Below are 15,580 nucleotides of genomic sequence, written 5' to 3'. Positions count from 1 at the left end.
GATTGAGAGCTGTTTGTAATTACCTTATCTTCATGACTAAGCACTCTCTAGAGAACAGGGTGGTAGGAAACATTGTCTTTAACATCATTGAGTACTGAGGTATCTAGAATAGTGAAGAATTTGTTTTGCTTTTAAAAATTGATTCCTTCTTTTCATTATCTTACTTTTTTTTTTTAAATTCACAAGACATCTAGGGGGAAAAGCCATCATCCTTTCAGGATAATTTCAAAAATCGAATATTTATTTTGTGCTCATTATATGCCAAGAATTATTCTAGGTGCACTGATGACTGGAAAATAAGAATGAGATAGGACCTAGTTGATATGTGTTGAAATACTCAAACCTTAAATTGTGCATGCTGACTATAAATGTAATAGGAATTCATAAGTAGGAGAGAGAAGTAAGGTTGGAGTAATTAGAGAAAAATCTGTGTAAATTTCTGCACTTAAATTGGGCTTTCAGGGACTAGTTAGTTATGATGGCTGGGGTTTGGCTAGGGAGGAGAGACTATGGAGAAGCTCTCAGATTCTGGAAGTAATATTAAATGCGAAGGCCTGGAAAGAGAACCAAACCGTGTGTGGAGGCAGAGAAGAGGGAAGTGAGAGATGAGGTTGACTTTGTTGAAACAAAGAATGTATATTGGAAAGAGTAAAAAATCAAGTTGAAAGAGGGTCTTGAAGTCCAGGCAGCAAATTATAAATTAGTTTGAGCAAGGAGGTAATATGATGGAAACAGTATTTAAGAAAAATAAATTCGATAGGTGCATAGGCTGGATTAGGCTAATGGTTCTCAAACTGGAAAGTACATAAAAATGCAAATTTTGTCCTGCTTCAAGAATATTGTGATTCAGGTGGCCTGGGATATGGCCAAGAAATTTGCATTTTTATCTAGCACCTCCAGAGATTCTGTTAAGGTAGTCTGGGAAGTATACTTCACACTTTAAGAAGTACTGGATTCTGATAGAGACTTATTCAGGAAGCTACCTAGGAGATTTTTGAGTGAGTCAGTGAGGACTTGTATTAAACTGGAGGCTAGGTGGGGTTAAATAACGAGTTTGGGGAGATAACGAGATTTTTAGCTTATTTTAATATGGGCCGGAAGCAGCCTGTATTTCTAGTCTTGGTACCAGCTCTCTCCCCTCATTACCCACACTGTTAACTTCCTTAGTTCAGACTGTCATCATTTAACACCCATGTGATTGCTGTAGCCTACCAAGCAGTCTCCTTGTCTTCAGTCTCTCACCCATGCATGTTCTACCCTGTTACCAGAGATCTTGCTCCAGCAGTACCCTCTTATCTGCAGTTTCATTTTCTGTTTCAGTTACCTGAGGTGCAGCACAATAATACATTTTGAGAGAGACCATGTTCACATAATTTTTTTTTTTTTTTTTTTTTTTGAGAAAGGGTCTCTGTTGCCCAGGCTAGAGTGCAGTGGCACGATCTTGGCTCACTGCATTCTTGATCTCCCGTGCTCAAGCGATCCTCCCACCTTAGCCTCCAGAATAGCTGGGACTACAGGTGTGCTCCACCATGCCCAGCGGATTTTTGTATTTTTTTTGTAGAGTTGGGGTTTTGCCATGTTGCCCAGGCTGGTCTCGAAGTCCTGAGCTCAAGCGATCCACCTGCCTTTGCTTCTTAAAATGCTGGGATTACAGACATGAGCCACCACGTCTGGCCCACATAATTCTATTATAGTATATTGTTATAATTGTTCTATTTTATTAGCTATTGTTAATTTCTTACTGTGCCTAATTTATAAATTAAATGTTATAGGTTTATATGCATAGGAAAAAACATACTCCATAGTTTCAAAACTCTCCACAGTTTTAGGCATCCACTGGGTGTCTTGGAGCATACCTCCTGTGGATAAAGACAGACTACTGTATTTCACTCCTCAAAACCTTCAAATGGCTCCCTGTTGTCCTTTGTGATCTCATCCCTGCCTGCTTCTCTCATTTCATCTTCAGCGTCATTCTTACTGGTGCCTGCCTTCTATCTGTATAGGAACACTTGGCAATTCCTTCATACCTTATTCTTTAATACCTTTAAATCAAGCATGTTGTATTTTTTTGAGCTGGAATGCCGTTTTCTTCTTTAGTGTGTCCACCAAGCTCCTAAATATCCATCAAGATTAAGCTTCCTGTCAATCTTAGAAGAAGCTGTCCTAGATAACTCCTTCCTTCCCATAGCACCATGTTTATAGCTCAGTTGTTATATTTAACATATTTTATTATAATAAATCATTTATATGTTCTTTTCCCACAATGAACATAGCTTCTGCGTTCAAGAAACTAGGTCTAATGGGGAAGACAGACAGGTAAATAGAATAAAGATAGGACATGAAGATGCAATATAGTAAAGGTTGCAAAATGGCAGACCAGCAGGCTATATGTGGTGTATATATATATATATATATATATATATATATACACACACACACACATATATGTATATATTTCCCAGAGTGTTGTGAAAAACAGTATAATGAGTTAGGTGTTTTGATCCACAGTGTAAACTATTTCATACCCATTGTCTTATCTGGGACTGCCCCACATTTGAGTTTGCAAATCCTGCTATAAAGGGAAGAAACTATAGGAATTAGCTTCTAGAGGAAATGATTAGGGGTTTGTTCTAGAGTTTAGGTGGGATGGTTGTCTTAAGGAAGAAAATTTTTTTTGTTTTATTTTGTTTTCTGCAACTAAAGGGAATAAGAAAACAATATGTAAGATCACTGGTGAAAATCAGGTACAAAAGGGCTTTTGCATCACGGTCTCATTAATCTTCAACAGATGGAGAGATTTATTCGTTGATACAAAGGGCAGGTAGGAAATTTATACAGGTGTTTCAAAAAGAAATTCTAGAATAATCACTTTAAGTATTGCAGTTGCCCAGAGATTACATACATTGGTCCAAAAATGAGTGATATGAAAGCCAGATTGAAATCCAACAGATGAAATATGTAGTGAACTAGGAGGTCGGCATAGGCCTGTTTTGCCTTTGTCTATCCAATGTTGATTAGAAGCAGAAATGGAGGCATTGAAGGCCCTCCTGATCTTCAGCTACCATCAGTCTTTACTTTTCACTATTCTATATAAATTGTACTTTAAAAGTCAAGCTGGGAAACTGCCTGTTACCTGAACAAAACCACCCTCTTAGCCTCAGGCAGTATTGCTTCTGACTTTGCTCAAGGGATCTTTTTTGTATAGAATGTTTTCTTTCCTTTGTCAACATTCTAGCCATCCTCCACAGCTCTTACATGAAGCCTATCTTGATCTTGATCCGCCCTCCCATTTCCACATACAGTAATATATCTGAACTCCTATAGCACTTTATTTTTAACTCTTAGGGAGTCACTCTTAACTTTATCTTATAGTTCCTATTTCTTCATATATTCCTTAAGGCCTTTTAGAATACTCCTATTTTACTTTATGCCTTTAATTTATATCCTTGAATAATACTCTCTCACATACTGTGAGTCTTTGTATATCCACAATACAGACTATGAAGGAAGGCAAATTTTGGTAGCAATCATGGGTTCAGAGGCAAATGGACCTGGTTTCAGATTCTGTCCCTGCTGTATACTAGATGTGTGACCTTGGATAATTTACTTCTCTGAATCTCAGTCTTTTCATTGATAAAATGAAGAGAATAATACTAAATTTGTGATATTTTTGTTTTGTTTTTTTTTTTTTTTTTTTTTGAGACGGAGTCTCGCTCTGTCGCCCAGGCTGGAGTGCAGTGGCCGGATCTCAGCTCACTGCAAGCCCCGCCTCCTGGGTTTAGGCCATTCTCCTGCCTCAGCCTCCCGAGTAGCTGGGACTACAGGCGACCGCCACGTCGCCCGGCTAGTTTTTTGTATTTTTTAGTAGAGACGGGGTTTCACCATGTTAGCCAGGATGGTCTCGATCTCCTGACCTTGTGATCCGCCCGTCTCGGCCTCCCAAAGTGCTGGGATTACAGGCTTGAGCCACCGCGCCCGGCCTAAATTTGTGATATTTTTGAAGTATATTGTTTATGTTTAATATATTTAACATGTAAAGAATCTTGCAAATAGTAGGTCTGAATGACATTTTTGTTAAATGTCTTGAATTCTACAAAATACTTGATATTAAAGACATAAAACATAAACACTACATGGTAAGATGAGATAAGACTATGAGCTGCCTTTTTTGTTGTTGTTAAATGTTCAAGATGTTTGCTATTTGAAGATTTAAAGGGAAAAATGGGATTTATTCTGGGCCAAGAATGGTGGGAAGGATTCAGCTGGATGCTGGAAGGAGAATGTTTTGCCTGTTTATTGGAAGCTATTTGTTACGTGGTGTGGATTATTGCTGGGCTTTGAGGAAAAAAGTAAAATCATATATGATCTCAAGTTAATATTGACAAGATTATTTTAAAAATTTAATAGAATAGTTGAGGATTTGGTATAGATGCTGTCTGTGATAAAATATCTTTCTGTAGATCTCTAGAAATAGCAAAGAATTTGGAGTAGGGTAGAGATAGAACTGAATTACTTTTTTCAATGGCTTCTAGTTCTAAATAAGTGTTGCAGACTTTTGTGAAGCAAAATAAATTGTTTTTATTATTTAGTAACAATGCATGAAACAGATTTAGAAAACAGCTAATATGATTGATTTGATTTCATTGCAAGCCAGGAATAATTTATCCACAGGTAGAAAAATAAGCATTCTTCTGTGACAAAAAGTAAGAATTGATATGATTACATATGATAGTTGGAAAATAGCAAGCACCAGAGCTTATAATGTTAAATAAGAGGTAATTTAGTAAGTTGGCAGCAGCAACGGCTTTTAGGGAAAGCATTTGTCTCGGCATCAGAAGAGCCTGAGTGTGAATCCTGATTCACTACCCATTCATTCCCTGTGACCTTGTAAACCCCTCTGGACTCAGTTTCATTCTTTTCTTGAACACAAAGTTACTGGGTACTTACTAGTGCCAGGCATTATTCTAGGTGCTAGAATGATGAACCATACAGATAATGCCTTCATGGAACTTACATTCAAGATGGGGAAACAGACAATATGACACATATCAAATATTATGACAGGTAAGCGCTATTAAGAAGAAAAAAAGGACGAGAAAGCAGAGAGTGATCAGGCTGTGGTATTTTAGATAGGTGAGCTCTTTGGGCAAATGACATTTGAATGGAGACCTGAATGAAAATGAGAGGAGCCATGCAAATATCTAGGGAAGAGAGAACATCAAACACGAAGGCCTTGAGGCAGGAGTGTGCTTGGAGTATCTGAAGGAATAGCAGAGGCCACTGTGTATGGAATGGGGTGAACAAGGGAAAGTATGGGGGAACTCTTTAATTCCAAGAGTTAGGGTGACTAAAAACATATGTTAAGCATAGTTAGTGGGTTGTTAATTTGGAAAGGTAGGTTCAGGTCATTTTAGGAGAGATACGTTGAAGAATTGTCACTTTAATAGCCAGCCAAGAGCTCTGGAAGGGTTTGAGCCGTGGAACAACAAAATCCAAGGTGTATTTGGGGAAGATAAATGTAGCAGTGAAAATTGGAGAGGTTAGATATAAGGGCATGGAGATCAAGCTGGGGGTTGTTGCTCTAGTTTAAGTAATAAGGACACTGAACTGGAATGTGGTTAGTAGGAACTAAACGGAGGGTTTAGATGAAAGACTGTGGAACTAAAATAGCCCAGCCTCAGCAAATGATTTTAAAAGGGCAGAAGAGATGTATGAATCAATAATGACTGAAATTTCAAGCATGGGTGACCAAAATGACTTGAGCATTCATAGAGTAGTCAGGAACAAGACCAAGATTGGAGTAAAAGAAGATTGAGTTCAGTTAGATATGTTAATCAGGGAGAAATTACTAGAATCACAATAGCAGGAGTAAAGGTATCACCATGCAAGAACATTTATTTAGCTCTTACAGCATTAGCAGTGTAATTTTATAATTTGGTTCTCTGTCTCAAACTACTGCTTTTACCATTTTAAATGTACTCACTGTATATTGCTGCTGAGACTATGTTGCTGATCATTCTAATAACATTTACCTGCTTAAAAGCTGAAGCCTGAATATCTTTACTAGCTATTGAAGGCCAAGTATACTTGTAGATGATTCAGTGGACCAAGATAGAGAAAAATGAATCATTTTGGTGGCCTGTAGTACCATTTACCAGATAAACCATCTGACATAAAATTAAGAGGTCATATTTGTACCTTTTGCAATTGTTCCTAATAATCTCAGTCCAAAAAACAAGCCCATGACAGTGAAGGTCAGATACAAATGCATGCTTCTTTGCCCTAATGGAGCGTGGGAATCATGAGCACTAATTGAATGACTATTGCAAGAGTTTTCTCAAAACAGAGCCAAATGAACACCCACCCCCAACCCCGCCCTCTCCCAGGCTGATGATGAAGTTAATACTGAGAATAAGTTTCTGTTAAAAGTATAAACATGGCTGGGCGAGGTGGCTCATGCTTGTAACCCCAGTACTTTGGGAGGCCGAGGTGGGCGGATCACTTGAGGTCAGGAATTCAAGACCAGCCTGGCCAACATGCTGAAACACCATCTCTACTAAAAATACAAAAATTAGCTGGGTCTGGTGGCAGGCCCCTGTAATACCAGCTACTAGGGAGACTGAGGCAGGAGAATTGCTTGAACCCGGGAGGCAGAGGTTGCAGTGAGCCGAGATCGCGCCACCGCACCCCAGCCTGGGCGACAGAGCGCGACACTGTCTCAAAAAAATAAGTATAAACGTAAGATCAGGCTTAAAATAATAAATAAAATGTTATCGATGTATTACTTACTATAAGCTACCTAATAATAGTAATATACCTAAAATACCATCAAGTGTGGCAGCATGCTTTTTGGGCTGTTAAGCTGCTACTACATTAATAAATTGAAGTTTTATTAGTTTATTTATAGAATAGTATCTTAATAATTACTTCATGTAGTATTACACTTGTGTCAGGCCAATTATTTGAATATGTTCTGTGAAAAAAGATTAAATCTTATTTTTCCTTTTTTCTCCTTTTTATAATTGTGTAGTCCAGAAGGGGGAGACAAAACATTGATTATTACAGGTTGTAGTAGCTGCTTCCTGATGATAAAACGTTGCGTTCTTGTACTCCAATTTGATTTTTTAAAATGGATTTAGAAATCGTAGGATAGTCGCTACTGTAAAATATTTAGTTTTATGGTGGTGATAATTTTGTTAAAAATCTAAATTCAATCAGAGTAAAAATAATGCCATTATTTTAAACTAGTATATATAAAGTAGAAAAACTCATTTGGTAATCAGATGAAAATAAGACCTGAAACTATTTAATGATGGCATATTATAAGTGATCTTTTAAAAATAGCACAAACACTATTAAAGTACCAATTTCAGTCTTTTCTAATTTCACATTCATTATGTGCAATGAGTAGCTACTTTCCCATTTCCTAATGTTTTAACACTGCAAGCTAACTTCTATATTATACTTGTTTTGGATAGGGGTATCTGTATATGTTTTGAAAGGTTTTGTTATTTAAATTTCCATTCATTATCGGAATGCTATCTTAATAGTTCCTTCCCTTCCAGTGCATTCTCATAAATTGCATTATTTCATCATGCCAGATTAAATTCATTGTTTAATGAATGCTGAAGCATAGATTATGAAATATTAACAAGTCATCTTACCTTGGGCATTTGGAAATGTCTAACAGCATGAATATTAGTATTATGTTTAGACATATATTTTGAAAATTGATTATGTTAATATTTATGAATATGGGTCATTATGTTTTATAATATATCCTGATATTAGAAGTAAAAAGATGTATATTTCATGTATGATTTTGCATCACAAATTCATTAGCTCTGCATTTTGATTGTGATCATGTTGGATATTTCTATTGAGGATATTTCTCTATGTATATAATCAGGTAGAAGAATGTATTTAAAATCTGATGCTTGATGTAAGACATTTAAGACTAGTATAGCCATTATTTTTTATACTGGATTGGTTTATTTTACTAACAATGGCAAAAATTTTGATCATCTATATAGAATGAGGTAATTACATGATATCTTTTGTTTTTGTGTTGTTGTTGTTAAGTAATACAGTTTCTACAATATGTATCCTTTAAAAGCTCTGTATAAAATTTGCTGTTGCCATTGTAAAACTTAAAGTGGCATAACACAGGGATTTTTTTTTTTTATGAGACAGTGCTTCCTCTATCCAGATAGCCTTGTCAGCAGGGGAAAAAGAGGAAACAATCAGATTATGATCAATGTTTAGAAGTTACCTTAGGCTAGATGCAGTTGGCTCATGCCTGTAATCCCAGCACTTTAGGAGGGTGAGATGGGAGGATCACTTGAGCCCAGGAGTTCAAGATCAGCCTGGGCAACATGGCAAGACCCTGTCTCTACAAAAAAAAAATAAAACAATTAGCTGGGTGTGGTGACACACTCCTGTAGTCCAATCTCCTAGGGGGGTTGAGGTAGGAGGATCTCTTGAGCCTGGAAGTCAAGGCTGCAGTGAGCTGAGATGGTGCCACTGCCCTCAAGCCTGGGTGACACAGTTGAGATCCTGTCTCAAAAAAAAAAAAAAAAAAAATTAACTTAACTACTGTATATAAAATGTTGGCCCTTGTCTCATATATTTGATTCCATTTTTCATTTTAGTTAATCAAGTTTCTTTTGTCTGCTTATCTGTTTGAAAAGGACTGTTTGGTTGAACCAACATTAGTTCCTTTGAATAAGTAGAATAGGATAATCTTAAAAAGGCCACCTTAGATTTATGAAGTGTTTCAGAGTGTTTAAAGCCCTTCATGTGTTTCCTCATTTAAGCTACGTGTTATATGTATTTCTGTAGGTTCGTGCTTCAGCTTTTCAAAAGACATTGCCTTCATCCCCAGATTCTTGGAGGCTAATTAGAGTCTGGCCTTGTCCCATGGAGATGTTTTTGACTGATAGCTATATGGATAGTCTTTTGAGTAGTATATACGATCAAGGTATTTCCTGTCAATGGTCCACTGATATTCCTAACATTAAAAATGATAAATGATATTCATAACTTGTATTAGTATCTAGTTTATATGCTTGTATGAAATGCTTTGTGGGTCTGCATCGCTAAATAATGGTGATGTGACCAGTGACATTTAGAGTAATTTTTTTTTACTGTGGTCACCATAATTTGGATACTATGATTACTACATTAATTGCATGTGCTTTTGTGGTTGCAGCCATAATTACCTATTAAAACAATATAGAAACAAATGAACTGTAACAGCATCAAAGATATTAAAAGCATTTGGGTTCAGTTTTATGCTGATCTGTTTGTAAATTTTTAGTAACCTGTCATGGTTCTTTTCTTTAATGAACTTGTAATCTAAGGAGAAAATAACTGCTTGTGCAATGTAACTCTTGTGCTTGGAGAACATAACTGCTTTGTATATTTCTGGTAAATCATTTATTTTTATTGATGATTATGATGCTTTTTTGGCAGACTGCTTATGCACTCAAAGAGCTCTTCTACGAAGTGTGATTGGTGTCTGTCTGTATCCAAGATATAATATGTAATCTGTGTGTTTCTATGTTTCTCTATATCTATCTATCTGTCTTTCTGTCTATTCTCCCAAAGTTAAATGAGCTTAAATAAGTTCTCTCTGTGTTAGAAAGCAGAGAAGTATTACTAGAGAACTGAGGCTCTTTCCCAGAATTATTTCAGATTTTCTTATTGTGTGGAGTGGTTTTGCTTGGAATGAGAAAAGCTATGTGTTACCGACTGAATTGTGTCCCCCCATCCTCCCCAAATTCATATGTTGAAGCCCTAGCATCTCAGAATGTGACTGTGTGAGATAGAGCTTTTAAAGTGTTCAGTTAAAAAAAAAAAGGAGGCCTTTAGTGTGAGCCCTAATCCGGTCTGACTGGTATCCTGGTAAGAGGACATTTGGACACACAGAGAGATGCCAGGGTTGTGTGCAGACACAGAGGAAGGGCCATTTGAAGACAGAGAGAAAAGATGACCATCTGCAAGCCAAGGAGGGAGGCCTCAGAAGAAACCAAACTTGGTGATACTTTGGTCTTGGACTTTTAATGTCAAGAATGGGGAGAGGGGCCGGGCATGGTGGCTCACGCCTGTAATCACCAACACTTTGGGAGGCCGAGGCCGGCAGATCACTTGAGGTCAGGAGTTTGAGACCAGCCTGGGTAACATGGTGAAACCCCATCTCTACTAAAAATATAAAAATTACCTGGGGCATGGTGGCGCATGCCTATAGTTCCAGCTACTCAGGAGGCTGAGGCACGAGAATCATTTGAACTGAGGCACGAGAATCATTTGAACTGAGGCAGAGGTTGCAGTGAGCTGAGATCATGCCTCTGCACTCCAACCTGGGCAACAGAGTGAGACTCTGCCTCAAAAAATAAACAAACAAAACAAAAAGCAAAAATAATAATAATAATAATGGGGAGAAAACAAATTTCTGTTGTTTATGTTCCAGTCTGGTATTTTATTATGGCAGCCCTAGCAAACTAATACAGTATATAACAGTCATTCTGTTGTATTTAACACTGAATAATAGTGAACTTTTAGAGAACACTAAGTGCCAAGAACTGTGCTAGGCAAGCTTCATGTAAAACCTAACTTAATCCTCATAAGAATTATCACCCCCATTTTATAGATGAGGAAAGTGTGGCTTAGAAAAGTAAGTACATTGTTTGGAGTTACATAGTAAGTAAGTGGGAGAGCTGGGATTTGAATCCAGTCAGACTGACTTCAGAGCTTGGCCTCTTAACCAATAAGTAAGATTTGGTGGATTTCAGGCAGTTGCGGATAATAATTGACACCACAGGTGTTCATCCTCTCTAACACTGTTAATATTTAGTCTTTCACCATGTGCTAATAGGCAATTCTTATTTTCTGCCAACTGGACAATGCCTACTGTCATACCTACAACACAGAGAGAACCCTGCCCATGGCAAAGCTGCTACATTACGGAGAATTAAAGACCTCTGTGCACGTGTTGCTCAATGGGCCAAAAATGACTCTGCCGACATGGTCTTTGTGGCTTTCATAGCAGATGTTCACGAACTGGTAACATCAATGCAGATAAACCATATACTCAGCAATTTAAATATGAGGAAAAAGATACATAAATATTAGAAAGAATCCCATTTTTATCAATGGCCTATAATTCTAAGCCATTTTCCCTGTGTCTGAAATAGATTAACCATTGTGCCTTTTCAAGTTTTTTTTCCATCTGTGTGTTCACCTTTCTTATGCATGCTTGCCTTTTATAATTAGTTTCAATTAAACATTAGTTTTGTTTAAATAATACTGTGTAATTAAAATGCTTATATGCTCTCAGAGGGCAAGGACCATGTCTTAATACACCTTAGACATTTTTAAATACACTAGGCTATAACAGCAATAAAATAATTAAACATCCTTTTGTTCAATCTCTACGTATTCACAATTCCTCTGACACTGAACTGTGTATAAACTGAAATCAGAAAGCTGCTAGTTATTTTATAATGCTTCTCAAAACAGAGGTCCTCTTCCATTGGAAATGCAGTCTAGCATCTTAAAATCTTTTTTTTTTTCCCCAAGAATAAAACTAAATTTCTTCTATTGCAATTTAGGTCCCTTGCCTCTTGGTAAGTTTTCTATTTCTGCTGAGGACCGTTGTTCATCATCACCCATGCAATCTCTCTTAGAGTACTCATAGGTTTAAGTGTCCCTCAGCTGCTGCTTCTCCTACTTCCTTTAATTTTTCCATATAATACTGCCTTCTTTTTCATTGGTTTTAGAATGTCTACAGTTTGGGGCCTCAGAAGTGGAAGTGCTATTTGATAATACACCCAATCTAAATGCTCATTCTTATTTTACTCAACGTGTGTGTGTGTGTGTGTGTGCGCGCGCGCGTGCGTAATTCCTCAGTTTTGGTGGTGTCTCTTCTATGGATGGTGATGTTATTTTTTGTTATACAGATGTGACTAAAATTGACTGAGAGTTTTTTCTCCCCATTCTCTTCACATTATCTAAGAAACTCCAAAGATAGCTCTTCATCATACCAACTAGAAACATCTTGAGTGTTCACCTGGAGTTTTTCTCCAGTTGTTTTCGCTTATAGCTTTGATGTGTGAAGTGAATCATACCCATTGGGAAACCACCACACGAAATGGATGCTTAGAGCATACATTAAAACATAGTGAAAATCATAATATTTGGGTTTCGAAGACCTGAGGTTTAGGTCATGACTCTCTTTCTTAATGGCTAAGTGATTTGGGGTAAAACACACTCAACCTTTCTGGAGCCTACGTCTCTTTATCTGTACTTACTCTGTCATCCTAATAGAGTTATGAAATACTTTGTAAACTGTAAAACACAGTACACATTTAAATCATTATAGTAATCAGTTAAGGAAATGATTCTCATGGTAATTCCTATTGTATTTATTTTTGAAGAATGTGTTGAACCACAACTACTGCCACCTTTTAGTGACACATACATCAATGCAATCGTTCCTTTATTACTCAGTGTTAGTTTAGTAGCCAGTTATAGTTATAACCTTTGTAAAAGCTGACGTCTTCTGAGATAGCCCCTAGGCTATAGACTACATGTAAAGTTACCCTTTTTATGAAAAGTCACAAGCAACTGTGAACATTATCTCTAATCTTCCATCTAAATATGAAAATATTTGCATTTTAAGCTGCATAACCCTGGTATCCTTTTCTTTTCTTTCTTTTTTTTGAGACAGAGTCTTGCTCTGTCACCCAGCCTGGAGTGCAGTGGCATGATCCCTGCTCACTGCAACCTCTGCCTCCCGGGTTCAAGTGATTCTCTTGTGTCAGCCTCCTGAGTAGCTGGGATTACAGGTGTGCACCGCCACACCTGGCTAATTTTTGTATTTTTAGTAGAGATGGGGTTTCACCATATCAGCCAGGCTGGTCTCGAACTCCTGACCTCAAGTGATCTGCCTGCCTTGGCCTCCCAACATGCTGGGATTACAGGTGTGAGCCACTGTGCCTGGCCACTTTTCTTATTTCATTTGAGCTCTTTTCTCCAGGTATATTATATTTACTGCATAAATATTATATTATCAAATATTACATTTTATAAATATTATATAGAGTGTATAAATTTGGAGTTTAGTAACTTTCTAAACTAAGGTCACATGAACTCAGAAATGGCAAAGTAGTACTTTGAGATTTGCGGTGGTAAAGAATTTGACTTTTTTCCCCAAGTTTACTAAATATTTCAATACAAAACTCCATATTTCCTTAAAAGATATGATGTAAACCAACTATGTGATTTAAAGCAAAATTTTTTTTGAAGTTTGCTATTCTCGTTATAAGAATAGTTCAATATGGCCGGGTGCGGTGGCTCACGGCTGTAATCCCAGCACTTTGGGAGGCCGAGGCGGGCGGATCACGAGGTCAGGAGATCGAGACCATCCTGGCTAACATGGTGAAACCCCGTCTCTACTAAAAATACAAGAAAATTAGTTGGGCGTGGTGGCGGACGCCTGTAGTCCCAGCTACTTGGGAGGCTGAGGCAGGAGAATGGCGTGAACCCGGGACGTGGAGGTTGCAGTGAGCCGAGATCACGCCACTGCACTCCAGCCTGGGCGACAGAACAAGACTCCGTCAAAAAAAAAAAAAAAGTTCGATACGTTTTAGAAAATTTCAGAATGCAGTTAAGGAGAGGGAATTTAAAAAATTGCTTATGAACTTTGCATAAACTATTGTTAGTAGTTTGGTACATTTATATTTAATCGTTTGTCAGCTGTGTCGTTAAACTTTTAGAATTCTTTCTACCACTTTGTGTAGCTACACTTCCCCTTCAGAAATGAATTCCTATTTTATGATAAGGTACACTGATACAGATAATTTTGGTAGATGATAGCTTCTAATAGCAAAGTAGTATTTTAATAAATCCTGGCATTTTCACTTCATCTAATTATAGTCTGGTTGACTATATTCAGTATCTAGAAGCATTTTATACTATATTCTATATACTATATTCAGTATCTAGAAGAATTTTATACTACATTCTATATTTATACTATATTCAGTATCTAGACGCATTTTATACTATATTCTATATTTATACTATATTCAGTATCTAGAAGCATTTTATACTATATTCTATATTTATACTATATTCAGTATCTGGAAGCATTTTATGCCTTGAATAGTTGTGGCATAATTTTATCTTTAGTAATGTTTGAGTGTGTCAGTAGTCATAGGCCATTTTTATGTGTTTTGCTGGATAGCTTTAAAAACCTAATGAAAAATGTTTATGATTTATCCCTTTATTGGATTAAAATTATACACACTTTGCTGTCAAGATGTGAAACAACAGAATCTCAGTTTTCTCAGATTAGTAACTATAATGATACGTTTTTCTTATTTTTGAGATGTGAGTAATTTGGAAAAAATCTAGAGGTGTACAGTGGATAAGTAGTACCAGAAACGTATCAATAAGTTTCAGGAAATCTTGTAAACCTCTATTTTCATTATTTTGCCGGGGAGGGGAGGGGTTCTATTGAATTACCATTGCAAATGAAGCAAGATCTTCATTTGGTAAATTTACTTGTATTAAACAGATGACTGGGCTGAAATAGCTGCTAAAACAATTTCATGCTTTTGTTTTTAATGTAGTCCAATTATAAAATGTCACATCAGATTGTGTGTGAGTACACAAGTGCATAATTTTAATTTTATTTCTGAGTTATCACATTTTAGGAAGTTGATTAAAATCAACAGGAATTTTTTCTAAGCTTTTTATATATAACAAATTAACCATTTGAAGTGAGTTAAAACAAGATCGATATTTTGGCAATAATACCTTTATTAAATAAATTGATCAATTCTTCTATAGTTACCCATTTTGTCCTTTTATTTTTGAATATGTAACTCACTGCCACGTTTTATTTGCTCTAATTTCTTATTTTATAAATTTCAAGCCTACAGAATCATTTTAAGAATATTACAATGAATAGCCATAGACCTTTTACCCGTATTTTAAAATTGTTAACATTATGGTATATTGGCTGTATCTTTCTCTTTTAAAATTTTTTTCCTTTTTTTCCTTTTTTGAGTCTTAGTTGCCTATTTGTAATACTTCACTCCTAAATACTTAAGCATTTCTCTCTTACGAACAGGGACTTTCTCCTATATAAGCATAGTTTAATTATTAAATCAGGGAATTCATCACTATTATAATGCTGTTGTCTAATATAGAGCCCATATTCAAGTTTCTCCAACTATCTCAATAATGCCCTTTATAACTTCTTTTTTTCTAGAATCCAATCCAGGATTGTGCATTACATTTATTTGTCATATCTTCCTAATCTTCTGTAGTCCTAGATTTTAAAAAAATTTCATTTCATTAACATTTTCAAGAGACCAAGCCACTTATTTCGCAAAATGTTTCTCACTGGATTGGTTTTATTGTTTCCCCATGATTAGATTCAGGGTAAACATTGTGGGCAAGGATGCTACACAGGTGATGTTCTTCCTCAGTACATCACATCAGGAGGCACAGGGATATCAGTTTGCTCTATTATTGAAGATGTTACATGTGATCATTTGGTTGGAGAGGT

The 15,580-nt window shown here is 36.5% G+C and overlaps 1 protein-coding gene across 6 annotated transcripts in view; it reads left to right on the top strand.

The window, feature by feature from the left end:
* The window catches only part of DIAPH2 (diaphanous related formin 2), a 927,958-nt gene that overhangs the window by 79,600 nt on the left and 832,778 nt on the right, over window positions 1-15,580 (top strand). The window lies entirely within an intron of this gene.

The sequence above is a fragment of the Piliocolobus tephrosceles genome, chromosome 12, assembly GCF_002776525.5.
Source record: "Piliocolobus tephrosceles isolate RC106 chromosome 12, ASM277652v3, whole genome shotgun sequence".
NCBI lineage: Eukaryota > Metazoa > Chordata > Mammalia > Primates > Cercopithecidae > Piliocolobus > Piliocolobus tephrosceles.
The sequence above is the reverse complement of the archived record's forward strand: the minus strand, read 5'-3'. Positions and strand labels throughout refer to the sequence as shown.